The sequence below is a fragment of the Marmota marmota genome, unplaced genomic scaffold (assembly GCF_001458135.2).
Source record: "Marmota marmota marmota unplaced genomic scaffold, marMar, whole genome shotgun sequence".
NCBI lineage: Eukaryota > Metazoa > Chordata > Mammalia > Rodentia > Sciuridae > Marmota > Marmota marmota.
The window spans coordinates 7,318,284-7,334,305 of NW_026000130.1; the positions used below are offsets into that span (position 1 = coordinate 7,318,284).

Genomic DNA, 16,022 nt, shown 5'->3' on the forward strand with positions numbered 1-16,022 from the left:
GAGAGGGAGAGGGAGAGAGGGGGAGAGAGAGAGAGAGAGAGAGAGAGAGAGAAAGAGAGACTGACTCTAATTCCACTTGCCAGATACAAAATATATACCCCCCCAAGCATGCCCCCAGTGATCCCTCTTCCAGTCATCCCAGTATGCCATCAGTTACCACTCAGTTAATCTCCATCAGGGGATTAAGTCACTGATTGGTTACGGCTCTCATAACCCAATCACTTCACCTATGAATGTTGTTGCATTGTCTCACACATGAGCTTTTGGGGGACACCTAATATCTAAATCATAACAGTTATAAACAACCTTGAGAATGTTTGAAGAAAAGATGCAATATCTGTAGTTGTTTCTTACCCCCTAGCTGCTACTAAGATAAAGATGCCAGTTAAGAGGGTAAAGTAGTATCCACAGTGATACAGGCAATACCCATCTTTATAGCAGCACAATTCACAATACACAAACTATGAACCAGCCCAGCTGTCCATGAACACATGGATAAAGAAAGTGTGAGATACACACACACACACACACACACACACACATAGAGTTTTATTCAGCCATAAAGAAAAGTGAAATTATAAGACTTAGAGGCAGTGTTTACATGATTTTTTTTTACTTCAGGGAATATTTTTATAAAGCAAGACTTATAATTTGCAGGAAAATGAATAGAACAAGAGACCATGAGGTTAAGTGAAATAAGTCAAACTCAGAAGGTCAAGGAATGAATGTTTTCTGTCACATGTGGAAGCTAGAGAGGAAAAAGGAAAAGAAAGGTGGGGGTGGATCTCATGAAAATCAAAGGGTGTTCAGTAGAGGAAAGGGACCAAGGGGTGGGAAGTGGAGAGTGAAGTGGGAAATGCTGGGGAGCAATACTGGCCAAATTATATTGTTATATTGTGTGCATGAATGAATATGTAACAACAAATTCCACCACTATGTACAAGTATAGTGCACAGATAAAATTAAGGTAGAAAAAATAATGTAAAGTAGAATAAAGGATAGACACCATGCCACAGGTAGAATAAAGGTGAGCATCGTAGGGTACCATGGAACCTACTCATAACATATGTACTTTAGCCAAGACACTGTTTGAATATTTCAATTCTTTAAGTACATTTTGAAACTTATGGCTGTCTCAGTTCTCCAGATGTTCAGGTATAGAAAGTAGATCCCATTAGAACTTTTGATTCTTATCTACTCCACTGAAGCCAGAGCCAGAGTTGTTCACTGCATCAGCCAGTGTTCATGCAAAAAAATACTTGGGCTTTGAGGTGTGCACAATGACATATAAGTAGCAGAGTTGAGTCAGAAATTGTGCTTTATGGACAAACCAGTCATCAGCAAGGCAATTAACAACTGGGAAGGACTTCATGAGTGTCAAAAACAAAATGAGAGACGCCAACATAATGCATAGCTCCAGTGGGAAAAGGCTCTGGTAAGCTGTGGAAACATTTGTGCTTCCAGTTCACTTCCAGAAACTTCATGTGCAAATGTCTCCTTTCGGTGAAGACTATGTAATCCTTGAAATTGTTACAAGGATCAGCTATGACACTCATGAGATTGAGAAGGCAGTTTAAATATTCCAGAAAAGAGAGTTTCGCTTTTATAGGAACTTGGTATTGCTTAGCAGAGAGGTCTTCATCTCTTTGACACAATGGAAAGTCAAGATTGTGGTCTTCTGAGTGACAATCATCAGAGGCCCGGAAAAATACATAGTGAGAACTCCATAGTGAAAGATGTATATTTTGTCTGGGTGTGGTGTCACATGCCTGCAATCCCAGCAGCTGGGGAGGCTGAGGCAGGAGGATTGCAAGTTCAAAGTCAGCCTCAGCAACTTAGTGAAGCCCTATCTCAAAAAATAAAAAGGGCTGGGGATGTGGCTCAATGTTTTTGGTACTGGGTTTAATCCCCAGTACCAAAAAAGAAAAAAAAAGCCAAAGACAAAGGGTCACATATCATATGATTCCATTTCACTGATATGACATGTTGTAATATCCCTTTGCCACAAAAAAATGTATATCTGGTCCAATGGGATGCTCACTGAGTGGGAGCAGACAGATGGAGGGGCCCTTCTGTCATCCTGCATCTTCTGGAGGTGGCTTCCAAGACCCCAGTCCATGCCACCTTTCTTGGTGTCCTCCAACCTGGGTGCTTGTGAATACCTATTCAGAGAGGCATGCAGTTGCTGCCTGCCTTGTGGGGGACTGAGTGAGAGACAGGGGATGGCAACTGCCACAAACCATCTGAGCACAAACTTGGTGTTGGCATGGTGGCCACTGGCCATGGGAAGCTGGGCTATTCTTTAAATTTCTGTATTTTATCTTATAAGGATTTGTTCAATTATCTCACAATGCAAATTAATTTTTAAAGCACTTATAGAAATAAATTATTTTAACATTTAGTACTCAAGTTTTCCTGTCTGTATTCTCTCTCTCTTTTTTTTTTCATTACCCAATAACGATGTTTTAGGATTACCTTTCTTCACCTGGCTTTTACATGCTCCCACACATACCGAACAGCTTTCTGGGACAGATGACCATGAATTTGTTTGAGTTTATTTATCTGTAAAATACAGTTTTTACATCTCAATATTTTAAAAGTGGTTCTCTGAAGTAACCCTAGTTTGAATCCAAGTTCCACTGAACTCATAAAATTCATTTTCAGTATGTCTAGGTATGTGGATTAAAATGGTGAGGGCATCAAGCAGGGGGAGCCAGTGAAAAGCAGTCAGGAAGAGAATTTATTATAATCAAGAGTTAAAAATGGAGGAACTTGGGCTGGGGTTGTGGCTCAAGTGGTAGAGTGCTCGTGTAGCATGCGTGAGGCACTGGTATCGGTCCTCAGCACTGCATAAAAATAAAATGAAGATATTATGTCCACCCAAAACTAAAAAATATTCTTTAAAAAATGGAGGGGCTTTGATGGGGCAAAGGTGAGGGAGGGGTAGGGAGGGTTCATGGTGGCAGGAAAGATGGTGGAATGAGATGGACATCTTTACTCTAGGTACATGTATGACTGCACATATGGTACGATGCTACATTGTGTACAACCGGAGAAATGAAAAGTTGTGCTTCAATTGCATACAATGAACCAAAACACATTCTGCTGTTATATATACCCAATTAAAATAAACAAATTAAAAAAGAGTTAGTTACAATAGGTCAGTAAAACAGAACAGAGGTTCTTTAGAATCACATATAAAGGGACAATTGATTTTCAAGAAAGGTACAAAGGTAACCTAAAACCTCTACCAGAAGACTTCTAGAACTCAGATATGAATTTAGCAAAGTAGCAGGACATAAGATTAACAGTCATAAATCAATCATATTCCTATATTCCTATATTCTGATATTCCTAACTGCTGAAAAAGAAATTAGGAAAACTATCCCATTCATAGTAGCCTTAAAAATACTTGGGAATCAATCTAACAAAAGAGGTGAAGGATCTCTAAAATGGAAATTATGGAACACTATAGAGGAAAATTGAAGACGACCTTGGAAGATGGAAAGATCTCCCATGTTTTTGAATAGGCAGAATTAACATAATCAAAATGGCCATACTACCAAAAGCACTATACAGATTTAATGCAATTCCTTTAAAAATTCCAATTATATTCTTCACAGAACTAGAAAAAGCAGTTTTGAAATTAATTTGGAAAACTAACAAGAGACTTAGAATAGCCAAAGCAATTCTTAGTCAGAAAAGTGAAGGAGGAGGCATCAAAATACCAGAGCTAGAATAACAAAACCAGAATAGTATTGGCACCAAGACAGGCATGATGATTAATGGAATAGAAAAGAGGACACAGAGACAAACCCACATAAATAGTTATCTCACACAAAGGTGCCATAAACATATACTGGAGAAAATACAGCCTCTTTAATAAATGGTGCTGGGAAAACTAGAAATCCATATGTAACAGAATGAAATTGAACCCCTATCTCTCGTCCTGCACAAAACTCAAAGTGGATCAAAGATCTAGGAAGTAGATCAGAAACCCTGCAACTTCAAGAAGAAAATGTAGGCCCAACTCTCCAACATGTTGGCATAGGAACTGACTTACTTAATAAGATTCCTAAAGCACAAGAAATAAAAAATCATGAAGTGGGATGGTATCAAATTAAAAAGCTCTGCATATCAAAGAAAATGAGAGGATCAAGGCAGAGCCTACAGAATGGGAGATTTTTGGCCACCTCCTCCTCAGTTAGGGTATTAATGCCCAGAATACACAAAGAACTCAAAAAACCTTAACACCAAAACCCAAATAATCCAATCAATAAATGAGAAAAGGACTTAGACCCTTCTCAAAAGAAGAAATACAAATGGTCAGCAAATACCACTTGAAAAAATTTAACATCTCTAGCAATTAGGGAAATGCAAATCAAAACTACTCTGAGATTTCATCTCACTCCAGTCAGAATGACAATCTATCAAGAATACAAATAATAATTGGGCTGGGGTTGTGGCTCAATGATAGAGCATTTGCCTACCATGTGTGAGGCACTGGGTTCGATCTTCAGCACCACATAAAAATAAATAAGTAAAATAAAGGTATTGTGTCCATCTACAACTAACAAAATATTAAAAAATTACAAATAATAATAAATGTTAGTGAGGATTTGGGGGAAAAAGGTTGATGTTAGGAGGCCATCTTGAAGAAGAAAAAGTTCTGGGTTAGGAGTTGTGGGAGATGAGAAACGGGAGGTACTGAAGCTCTGACTAAATGATTAGGAGCTTTGTTCTCATTAGGTGGAATCCCCAAATTTGGGTCTGAATCTAAAGGGAGGAAGAGACAAGAAGAGACAAAGAGAGACAAAGAGAGGGAGTATGTGTATTATTCTCCTATCATCATTTGGTGTGGTGGAAGGTAGAGGGTCAGACATGACTGGGAGCCCAGCAGCCTAGTCTTTCAAGTCAGTTGTGGTAGAAATTTCTGGGAATTGTGAAGTGTAAGTGGGTAGGGGCAGGGAGTCTGCGGTGCTGCAGCAGGTGGGGTAAATGAGAGGCAGGATTAGTTGTCGTGTAGTCTGCTGTGGTCTGTTTTACCCTCCAAGGCCTCCATTTTAACTTCCAAGATTTTGCTCTTCTTTTGACACTGACTTTTATTAGCAGAGTTCCTAATTCTTCCTCAATAGCAAGACCAGGAAAGTTAGAAGGTTGGGACAGCTCACCTAGACCCCATAGATGTGGCATTAGCAGAAGTAATGGAAGCCATACCATCATTGGCATGGACAATTTCTTCTGCCGGGCTTATGACTAGCAGCTGTTGGTAGAGAACAGATGCCTGATGTACTAGATGAAGACTTTTCACCCTGCATATCCTTCCTTGACCCTTGGAGCTTGGAGAGCTAGGCAGATGATCTGCATTCAGGACTTCTTTGACCAACTTCTCTGGCATCACAGGGCAGTCTGGGGTTGGGTCAGAGAGCACTGTTTTATATGCTTCAGGTTGTCTCAGAGTCAGGACATATCCAGCAGGGCTGTGTGAGTTGGGGACATCATGGCCACAGAGAAGCTGCTTATGGAAGACACCAAGTCTACGGGATCACCTCACTGGGATGAGGTAGATTGGGATTTTGCTAATTCCTCATTGCTTGGAGTCCCCTTTCCTTATTATCCTACATGTTTCTCTCTTCCTGATCTTCCTCTTATTCCTTTGCCATCCACTTTTTCTTTCTTCTCTCTCTCTCTCTCTCTTTTTCTACCCCTTCCTTAGTCTTCTCTAGAGCTCTCAACTGTGTTTCCTCTGGGAACTGAATGTCATGGGATCCACTTCCTGGTCTACTTGTCAGGTAGTGCAGGCAGAGAGGAGTAGTACCAGTCTGTTTATTACTCTGTATTCAAGACCTATGATAAAACAATGGAGTGAGATCCAGGAGATGAGGGTCTTGTCCCTCATCTACCACAAAAAAATTGTGTCTCCTTGGGAATGTCCTAGTTTTCCCAGAGTCCATTTCCTTTTCTTTGTTTTGACAAAGTCATAGTAGACGACTCAAAATAATATCTATGGATTCATCTTGATGTGACTGTAGCCATCTAAAGTCATAGCCACCATTGACGGTCCCGGAGTAAACTTTAGTCTGGTTTTCCTGCATGATTTTCCAACATGGTACAAATAGACGAAACCATTAGAATGACATATGGAACTTTACAACAGGACTCTTGAGCCAGGAACATGCCTGACTTGGGTATTAGCTTATTCTAAAACAGGTACATTTTGGTGAAGATGAAGCCATTTTTATCCTGACCAATATATACACTCGTCCTTCTCAACCAAATGCAGGGATCCATTTAGTCTTGCTGTTGCATAGAATCACATTTCTTTCAGTAAGCTCCCAACAGATTGTATTCTGTGCAAATATAAAACAGGCTGCTTCTCTTTCTTTTAGTGTCATGGCACCTTCAGCTTGGTTCTTGTACACTAGGGATGGGTTGTTCCAGAAAAACATCCAGATCGGTTGCAGTGATAGTTTAGATATCATTGGTATTCTAAAACAAATTAAGACAATTACTTTTGAAGTTGTACAACCTTTGTACCTATTTTTTTAGGGTGTCCTCCATTTTATAGGTGACAAGATGAACACACACAGCATGAGATGACTTGATCAGAGGCTCAAAAGTAGATGGAAATAAAACAAAAATCCCCTTTTCTTCTTCAGTTCACTTAGCTAACACAGGCTGGAGAATATTGAGCTGGGACATAGATTATAACTTTGTGTAGTTCCCCCCCCACACACCCTTTTTTGGAAATGGGGTCTAGTTATGTTTCCCAGGTTGACTTTGAACTCCTGGGCTCAAGTGATCCTCTTGCCTCAGCCTCCTGAACAGCTGGGACTAAAGGTGTATATCACCATGCTCAGCTCTATAATGTATCATAAAGGAAGCAATTCTTATAGGACCTTCAAATAGTATCAAGAAGTATTGAAATTTTTAAGAGACCAACTTGTGAAATTTACAGCTCCATTTTCATGTTGTTCCAGTTGTATGACTGCCAGATAATCATCTGAACTTATGGATGCCTTCCTCTCTGAATTAAAATTCTGAAATGAGGATTATCAATGGCACTACTCATGCAGGGGACCTATAGAAGATGAGTTTGAGAAGGAAAAGGAGAGCATTAAAAATGAAGCATCTTTATCGGAAGTCCATAATTGTCTGAAAACTCATTCTAGTTTATCTGTTTATTCTAGTTTATTAGTTTTATTCTAGTTTATTAGTTTTTGGACCAGGAGGTTTTTTTTTTTTTTTTTTTTTGCTTTGCTTTCTCGGGTCTTTTCCATCGAATACCATTCATCCACAGTCTATGATACAATTGATGGTTTAAACCCTGGAACATAAGAGATACAGAATCAGAGAGAGAAAAAAAAAATATATATATATATATATAGCCCTGAAGCTTCTCATGAAAACATAAAATGATTTTCAGCCTCAATTTTTCAGTTTCTTTGATTCATACCGATTCAATTTTCATATTGAGAATAGTGCATTTATGATTTGGTTTCAAGTAAGATGTAAACACACATTATTCTCTTTCCATATCAATTCAGATAAAAAAGAAAATCTTCCCAGAATGCATGAAACAGCTGTGTGTAATTTGAAATGTAAATCATAGAAGGGAAGGTAGGAGGGCTGGGGAACACTTGCCTAGGATGCATGAAGTCCTGGGTTCAATCCCCAGAACTTCAGGAAGAAGAAGAAGAAGGAGAAGGAGAAGGAGAAAGAGGAGGAGGGGGAGGGAGAGCAGAGAGGAGAGCACAGGTAGGAAGACAGGGGTTTTAAGTGTCCCTGATTCAGAGGTGAATTTTCTGTTTCTTCTTTGGTCTCCCCTGTTGGGGACTCCACACAGCCCTGGGATGGAAAAGGGCACCACAGGAGACAGGAAAATCTCCTTGCTCAGGGTTGCATCATGAGAAAGGTGACTCCTGACGCTCAAAGTAGGATTGAGAAAATGTGTTTCCCTTTCCTTTTGTTGTTTTCTACAATCCATTTTAAACACACCAGACTCTAGAACACTCTCTAGCACTGACAACAGTCACAGTGGAGGTAGGAAGGACCTTATTTTTTGGATGTAGGAGCATATTGTCAAGAGGATGGCACAAAAATTCCCTTTCCCCTCTGTGTCTTTCTGGTACTCCCCTGGTACTTACATGTGCATAGGAAAAGGTGTGCATAGCAAGAAATGTACCCATTTTTTTTTTTGACCAGAGGGGAAAAAAGTAGAACACAAGAGGAAGAAAGAACCAAGGAGATTGTATAGAGGGATGTGGTTGGGAAAGCAATGTCCCCCAGATTACCTTTAACTTTCTGCATTTACCTCCGTACTGCACACATATTATTCTGATACTAAAAAAGATAGGAAAACTGAAAATAGGGTTAAGGGATAGATCACTGACCAGTTCTCAGATGGGAAACTGCATGGTACATAGGACAGATGCTGCTAGAACTGAGAAGCTTTTGTTAATTAAATAGGCATAGAAACCATCATCCACTCATGGCAGGCTTGAATTTGCATCCTGAATTTGATTTGGTAGATTGTCTGTTAAGACAGAACTATGCAAACAGAATTTTAAATAAGATGCAGAATTTTATAAAATAATATTGCCTAAGTCCAGGACAGAATCCAAAAATATGGACATACAGAGGATCCAGAAAACCTCAGTGGTCATGTGAAAGACAGTCAGAAGATGACAGAGGTGTTGGATCTCTCTGACAAAGCTTTCAGGGCAGTGATTATAAAAATCATCCCAGAAATAAGGACAAACCCTGTTGAAGTATATTGAAAGCTAGAAATTATAGTAAGGAAATGAAAGCTTAAAGAAGAACTGAGTAGAATGATAAAGGAAAACTCTCCAAGGAGGCATGGACTGAAGATTAGATATGAGTGGCAGATGAGTGGTCTTGCAATATAAACGAATCAAGGTTAAATAAGGAAGGGAAAGACAAATGAGAAAAAAAGAATCCTCTTCAAAAACAGAAGAAAATTATCACTACCCTGTGGGATAATCATATGACCTATTATATATACAGTGAGTGCCCTCAAGGAGAAGACATGTTGGTAGAAATAACAGCAAAATATTTAGTTTGTTAAGGACAAATAAATCTGTAGATTCAAAAAGCTCAAGGAATGTCAGCAAAGGCATATGGAGAGAATCACATGAAGGCTCATCAAATGCAAAGCTTGGTGAAAACCTCTAGCATCCTATTGTGCTTCAGCAATTATTCAATGACTAATAAAATGTTAGCTACAGAAATTTGCTCCCTGAAGATTCTATCAGAAATTTTTTTTCTTTCTCATTCTGCCCCACTGTTCACAACACAAACCCGTCTCAAGACACCATCTCATTCTTCCACAGGGGAGCTGAATTCTGGTGATGGTATCAGAAGTGACTTGTTTATTCATGGCCCAAAAAACTTCAGGAAAGATGCACCTAGGGGCATTCATTTATTATGCTGACTGAATGGGTGTGAATACATACCTACATATTGCTCATTCCTGAATCCCCATTCAAACTGGACAATTCAGTTTAAGTAAATTTTAAGCATTTAAAAAACATTCACAAACAAGGATTCCAGGAACAGAAGAATGGAGAGCCACACAGATTTGAAGCTGGGATCAGATTGACGGGTGGTAATGTACTTAGACCTGAGAAAGCCAAATTTTCAGTGTGCAGTCAGAGCCATCCTGAGATGTCTGCAATTCTCAGTGTCTGTGGGTTGGAGGAGATGGGTGTGTGGAAAATGGAAAAATAGAACAAGTGGAGATGATTGAAAAGCAAATTGGTCTCCATACTTCCCTGTCCATGGCTCTACCCTTCTTTATTCTCTGCAGAAGGTAAAGCACAGATCTGTGTAAGGGAGAGTCCAGGCAGAGCTGGCACTGAAGTATCAGAAGGAGAACCCTATGTGCCTCACAAATGCTGAGTGCTGTGATCACCTCCCTCTAAGGATCACCCCCATTCAGAGTCTTCCGCCAGGGGAAGCTGACTTGCCAAGGCATTGTCAGCAGGAACATTTTATAATCCTGAGAATATAATGCCTAGGTGAGATCCAGATTCTTGACTATACTTCCTCATTTCTGCTACTCTTGCTGGAAGTTTCCTGTTTTCCCTTTATGCCCAAATCCCCATCATCCAGAATTTTCATCTACCTTCTTCCCATCAAGGGAACTGTTCTCAGACCTACTTGCAGAGACCTTGCTGGGTTAAGGAGCAGAGAATATGGGGAACATGATCCCTTCTGACAAGATTCCTGCAGGATTCCTATTATCTGGCATACAACTCAGAAAACTTTGGTGACTGGCCAAGAAAAGACCTTATCTTTTTCCAGATTCTTGCCTGCTTGGGATTAAGAGATATAGGAATATATGGCCATGTTTGCCATTATACCTATTCATTGGATTGTAAATACTTATTTCATGATGCATCAAGACACAATAACAAAATTAAAAAATTAAAGTGAAATATACCTAAATTATTTTTCTTTTCTTAATGATAAAGAACAGGGACTCGGAATAAAAGTAAAAGGAGAGCTGGGGTTGTGGCTTAGTGGTAGAGAGCTTGCCTGACATGTGTGAGGCACTGGGTTCGATTCTCAGTACCACATAAAAATAAATGAATAAAATAAAGTTATAATCCCTGGCTGTAACAGAAACTCTGATGTCCTGGGAAACCTGATTTTATCCCCACCACAATCATCACTAGAGAGGTTGCTCTACTCAAAGTGTAGTCTTCCACCCAGCTACTTAAGCATCATTGGGGAGCATGTAAATTCTCATGTCCCATCCCACCTACTGAATCAAACTCTCTGGGAGTAGAACTCAACAATCTGTTTTTAAATAAGATTCCAAGGTGATTCTTATGGGCATTAAAGATCAAAAATATTAAATTGCATAAAGCATTCTACTGTCATATATAACTAATTAAAACAAATAAAAACTTAAAAAATAAAGGTCTATCAACAACTAAAAAACTTTTAAAAAGAAAAAATAAATAAAAGTGAAATAGATATAATTTTCTTTAAAAAATAGAGTGAAAGGAGCACCTTTGTGGGTTTTCTTGTAGATGATGGAAAAAAGTTTTGCAGAATATAAGAATAAAGCAATGGAAAACACAAAGATGGAGCCAGTGAAAAGACACTGTCATTCTCACACTGCTCTGATTAGGCTGAGGTCAAAGCCTGTTTGAACCCTAATTTTTGCCCCTCTACCAGCCCAGAAAGCAGGTGGCAATGAAAGAAAGATACCCTTGAAAGTGGAATCCTGGGTGGTTCAAATAATGAAACAAGAATGTGGCCTTGGCTTTTTGCTGAGGAATTCTCTAATGAGAATGGAAATTGCCCTCAGTGCTGATCCCTGATGATATTTAAACATAAAACACTGGCAGGTATTTTGAAACTTCAAACATTTTAAATTATCTTAGTTGAATGTAACCATTTTAATTTAAAATTTCAAACATTTTAAATTATCTTAGTTGAATGTAACCATTTTCTCATGTTTTTAAAAAATTAATAAAATATGTATAATTATTTGAGAAAGCACAGGGAAATGTTTATGAATTTTGAGTCTCAACTTACACAAAATGCAATGTGTAGTGGTAATGCCAGAAATGTTATATAGAAGTGAACATGAAGATTTAAATCATGGCTATTTTATTGCTAACACTGGAAAGTTCTGGCAAGCTGGTAAATGTTGATCATTGTTCTGAGTCCTCTGGGGCCCATACCAGCTAATAAAAGAATTCCTGAAGATAAAATTGGATGTACACACACACACACACACACACACACACACACACACACTTATGTATCTATTGATGGTGTTCAACTTACAATGGTTTTCTGTAGGAGTTTTTGACTTTATTACGGTGCAAAAGCAGTACATATTCAGCAGAAACCATACTTAAGTTTGGAATTTTGCTAGCAAGATGTGACTTGAAACTCTCTTGTGATACTGGGAAGTGGAGCTCTCTGTCAGCCCAGCAATCATGAGAGTAAACACCCAATACTCTATACTGTACTGTGTTGATAAGCTATAATGCTCAGTAAGCTATGTATGTATGCATTAGCACTTATATGTTCAAATTCTGATGGGTTTATCAGAACACAACCCCACTGTAGGATTCAAAATGGCAAATTAGAGAAAGTCACTTTCCTGGTTGCTCCATGGTATGAAACCAAGAAATCAGACACGCAGCTTTCTCTGCAAGGTGAGAAGGAGAGAATTTACTGGGGATTAATTCTGGACATTCAAAGCAGATTGGGGACACAGGAGAATGGATATAACATAATAAAGAAGAAATCCCCAGTGCCCCCAAAATCCTCCCTGTGCAAAAATAGTGGAGGGATACATTAATTAAAGGGATCTGCATTTTAAGAAGGTCTGAGGCATTCCTGGGTATGGAGAGATCAGAGATCAAAGACTAACCTGAAAGGTGTATGCACAATAGACTGCCCAACTAACCTAAAGGGTGTCCTGCAGAATATCTCTCTTTTGAAAAATTTTTTTTGTTATATATAGACAGAATGCCTTTATTTTATTTGTTTATTTTTATGTGATGCTGAGGATTGAACCCAGTGCCTCACACATCTAGGCAAGCGCTCTGCCACTGAGCCACAACCCTAGCCCCACAATATCTCTTTATCCTGGCTGCTGGGGAGAACAGAGGAAGAAACCGTTTTGCAGTTGCAGTGCAGAGGGCTAACAGATGGGGGAACCAAATCCTGGCAACTGTGCCTATCTTGAAATAGAGTGTGCCTACGTGACCAGGAGAAGATCAAACATGTGAGGGATTTTTACAGGGGAATACTCATGGGGAAACCTATTTGGTTTCCCATACCCTCTACTCTGGCTGCTTGAAAGATGGTTTGGGAGAAATGCCCCTGACCAGGAATTCAAAAGGGCTGGTGTCTCGAGGGGCAAAATTTTTGTGATTCATGCAGTAGAGGGCGAGAAATAAAGAATGTTCATGCACTTCTGCCCCTTTCAATGGTTTATTCACTCAAATTGCTCAATACAATTTCACTCTATAGGTTCCTAATCAAGAAAACAACAATCCTTAAAGCTAGGCACTGCAATAGACATAATCAATTCACAGCAAACAATTCTAGATTAATTCTAAGCACTGCAAACATACTTAATCATGAAAGGCTAATGACATTCCCTCTGCATGCTAAGTTCAAAAGTCTTAAGCCTTATGTCCAGCAAATTCACACTCACTCAGACAGCGGTGATCAGGTCCCGAACCAAGGCAGGCTTCTACTGGTGTGGAGTGGACAAAAGGTTGGAGAGAGGGTTATATGGAGAAGTTGTGGCTCTCACCAGGGTCCGATAAGGTGGTAGAGTTTGAGGGGACTGAGAATCACATAGAGGATCAGGAAAATGATGACAAGTGATGGGATGTCAGTTCAGGCCCTCCGGCTCCAGTGCATCCTTGTTTCAGCTGGCTGAATCCCTATTCATTAGCTCTATTATTTATACTAAATTTTGGGGCTTTTGACCCCCCCCCTTTCAATCCTTATCAGCTACCACTGGATTTCTCCATGACATCATTTACCCTGGGGTCAGAAACATCTGGTCTGGTGGTTTCCACACTGATCTTCTCACCTTTCCCTCTTATCAGGCGAGGACAGCCTGCCAGAGGCTTCACTCTGTTTATCAGGGTGAGGGAAAGTGACTTGTTTATGTCTGAGGGCCATACTGGAGGGCTCCATTAGGTGTGCCTACTGAGACTGCAGGTTTTAAACTGGAGTTTTAAAAATGGAGTTGCTTAGGCTCAGGCCTAAGGCCATTCTTACAGCTGGGGAGGAATTGACTGAGTTCAGAGATAATCTGAGATTCCAGAAAACGTGGAGTTCACAAGTGACTGAGGGAAACAAGGATTGGCTTCTCCACTGCATAAGGGAAAACCAGGGGTTTTCCAGGAGACAGTCTCCCCGCATTGTCCAGCAACTGTTTGGCCTGGGAGGTGTACTGATTTAAAAATTTCAGACCAATCACCATTCAAGGAAGAACCTGGATCCTACCTAAGCCTAAACCCTTCCCCCAGGAGCCCCACCTACAGGATTTCCCTCCACACTCCAGCAACCCCACCTAACATAGCTGAGAAAGGCCGAGAATATTTTGAACTCCAGAAACAATTTCTTAATGTTTCCTTGATCCCATTTCCCCCTTTTCTTTTCTTTTTCTCTATGTTTAATTGTGACCTGAATGGTTCATGGACACTTACACATATTCATATCTGTTTCTTTTTTTCTCATTCCTAGCATTTTTTGAAGGCAGTTATTTTTCATGGATCAGTATTTTGAGGACTGAGATATTTGAGTAGTATATATCAGTTTTGTTCTTGTACTCTTTTATTTTTATGAAATTTTTATTTTATGCATTTTTCTCTCTCACTCATCTGTTTCTCTTTTCTTCTGCTAACAGCCAAGCTCTATGATCTTTTATGCTACCTTTACTTTTTTAATATTTATTTATTTAGTTGTAGTTGGACACAATACCTTTACTTTATTTATTTTTATGTGGTGCTGAGGATCGAACCCAGGGTCTTGGCACGTGCTAGGTTGAGTGCTGTACCGCTGAGCCACAACCCCAGTCCCTCTGCCTTTGCTTTTTACTTCTATTTTCTCTCCTCCTTCCTCACAATTATCAGATCCTACATCACTTCTTTTCTATCCCTATTCATCATTTAAAATTGTAAACCTTATGTAAATTTGCTGTTTTTACCATGGCCAATAACTGATCATTTAATTTATGTTTATTGTGATAATTAATGTTACAGAGACCAAAGCAGGAACCATTTGGTTTAATGCTGCAAGTTGTTTTCATTGGTTCTTTTTATTATTTGTCTCCCTCTAAATGGTGAGGTACTGTAAAACTTCAGGGATACTATAGGTCCACAGGGTAGAAACTCTATTCCCTCGAAACTATATTGTTAGATGGGTAGACACACAAACAACATGAAAAAGCAAGGGAAAAAATCACCCCAAATAAACCAAAATAATTCAATAGCAGAATCCATCTATACCAGAGTGGAAGAAATATCAGAGAAGGAATTTAGAATTATCATAGTTAAACTGATCTGTGAGGCAAAAAGATGATGTAAGGAGTGAAATCACAGAGAAAATACAGGAAGTGAAAGATTACTTCAGTAAAGATATAGAGACTCTGAAAAAAAAAAAAAACCAAGCAGAAATCCTTGAAGTGAAGGAATCAATCAACCAAATTAAAAATTCAATGGAAAACATGGAAGAACAAATTAACACCACAAGTAGTAGAAGATATGAAATAATTAAAATCAGAGCTGAAGCCAAGGAAACTGAAACAAACAAACAAACGAACAACAACAACAACAACAACAACAAAAAAAAAAAAACCACAAAGAAACAAAAAGCCAAGCTTCCAAAAAAAAAAAAAAAATCAGATTTCTAACATTTGTGATGAAAAAGTAAACATCACCATGGATACCACTAAACCACAAATGACAGAAACTATTTTGAAAATCCATAGTCCAACAAAATAGAAAATCATGAATATGACCCACCCATATTGAATCAGGAAGACAGAAAATTTAAACATCAATACACTAATTTAAACAATTTTGATGCTGCTCTACATTCAGTCTCCAGAAATTCATTAAAATCACCATGGAAATGTTTGCAGGAGGTACTTGCTCCAGTGACTTCTGCTTCAGTTAAGCTGACTTAAACTGTGAGAAACATCTACTCAAGTCCTTTTCCATATTCCATTTAGTTGCTTTAATTTTCTTGAGTTGTAGTGGTTCTTTATATATTAATTCCCCATAATGCATGATTTGAAAATATTTGCTATCATTTTATAGATTTTTTCTCTTTCTTGAATATGTTATTTATGCTGAAAATGTCTTTTAATTTTAATGAAAGCCAATTTACCTGTTATTCTTTTTGTTTGCTCTTACTTTTGATGCCTTATCAAATAATCCAAGGTCACAAAGACTTAGCCCTCTTCTTCTTCTTTTTTTTTTTTAATCAGCATCTTCTATTTTAGC

The 16,022-nt window shown here is 38.8% G+C and overlaps 1 pseudogene; it reads right to left on the minus strand.

The window, feature by feature from the left end:
* LOC107154538 overlaps positions 1-2,284 on the minus strand; it is an 8,260-nt pseudogene extending 5,976 nt beyond the window's left edge.
* Positions 2,285-16,022: the final 13,738 nt, after the last annotated feature.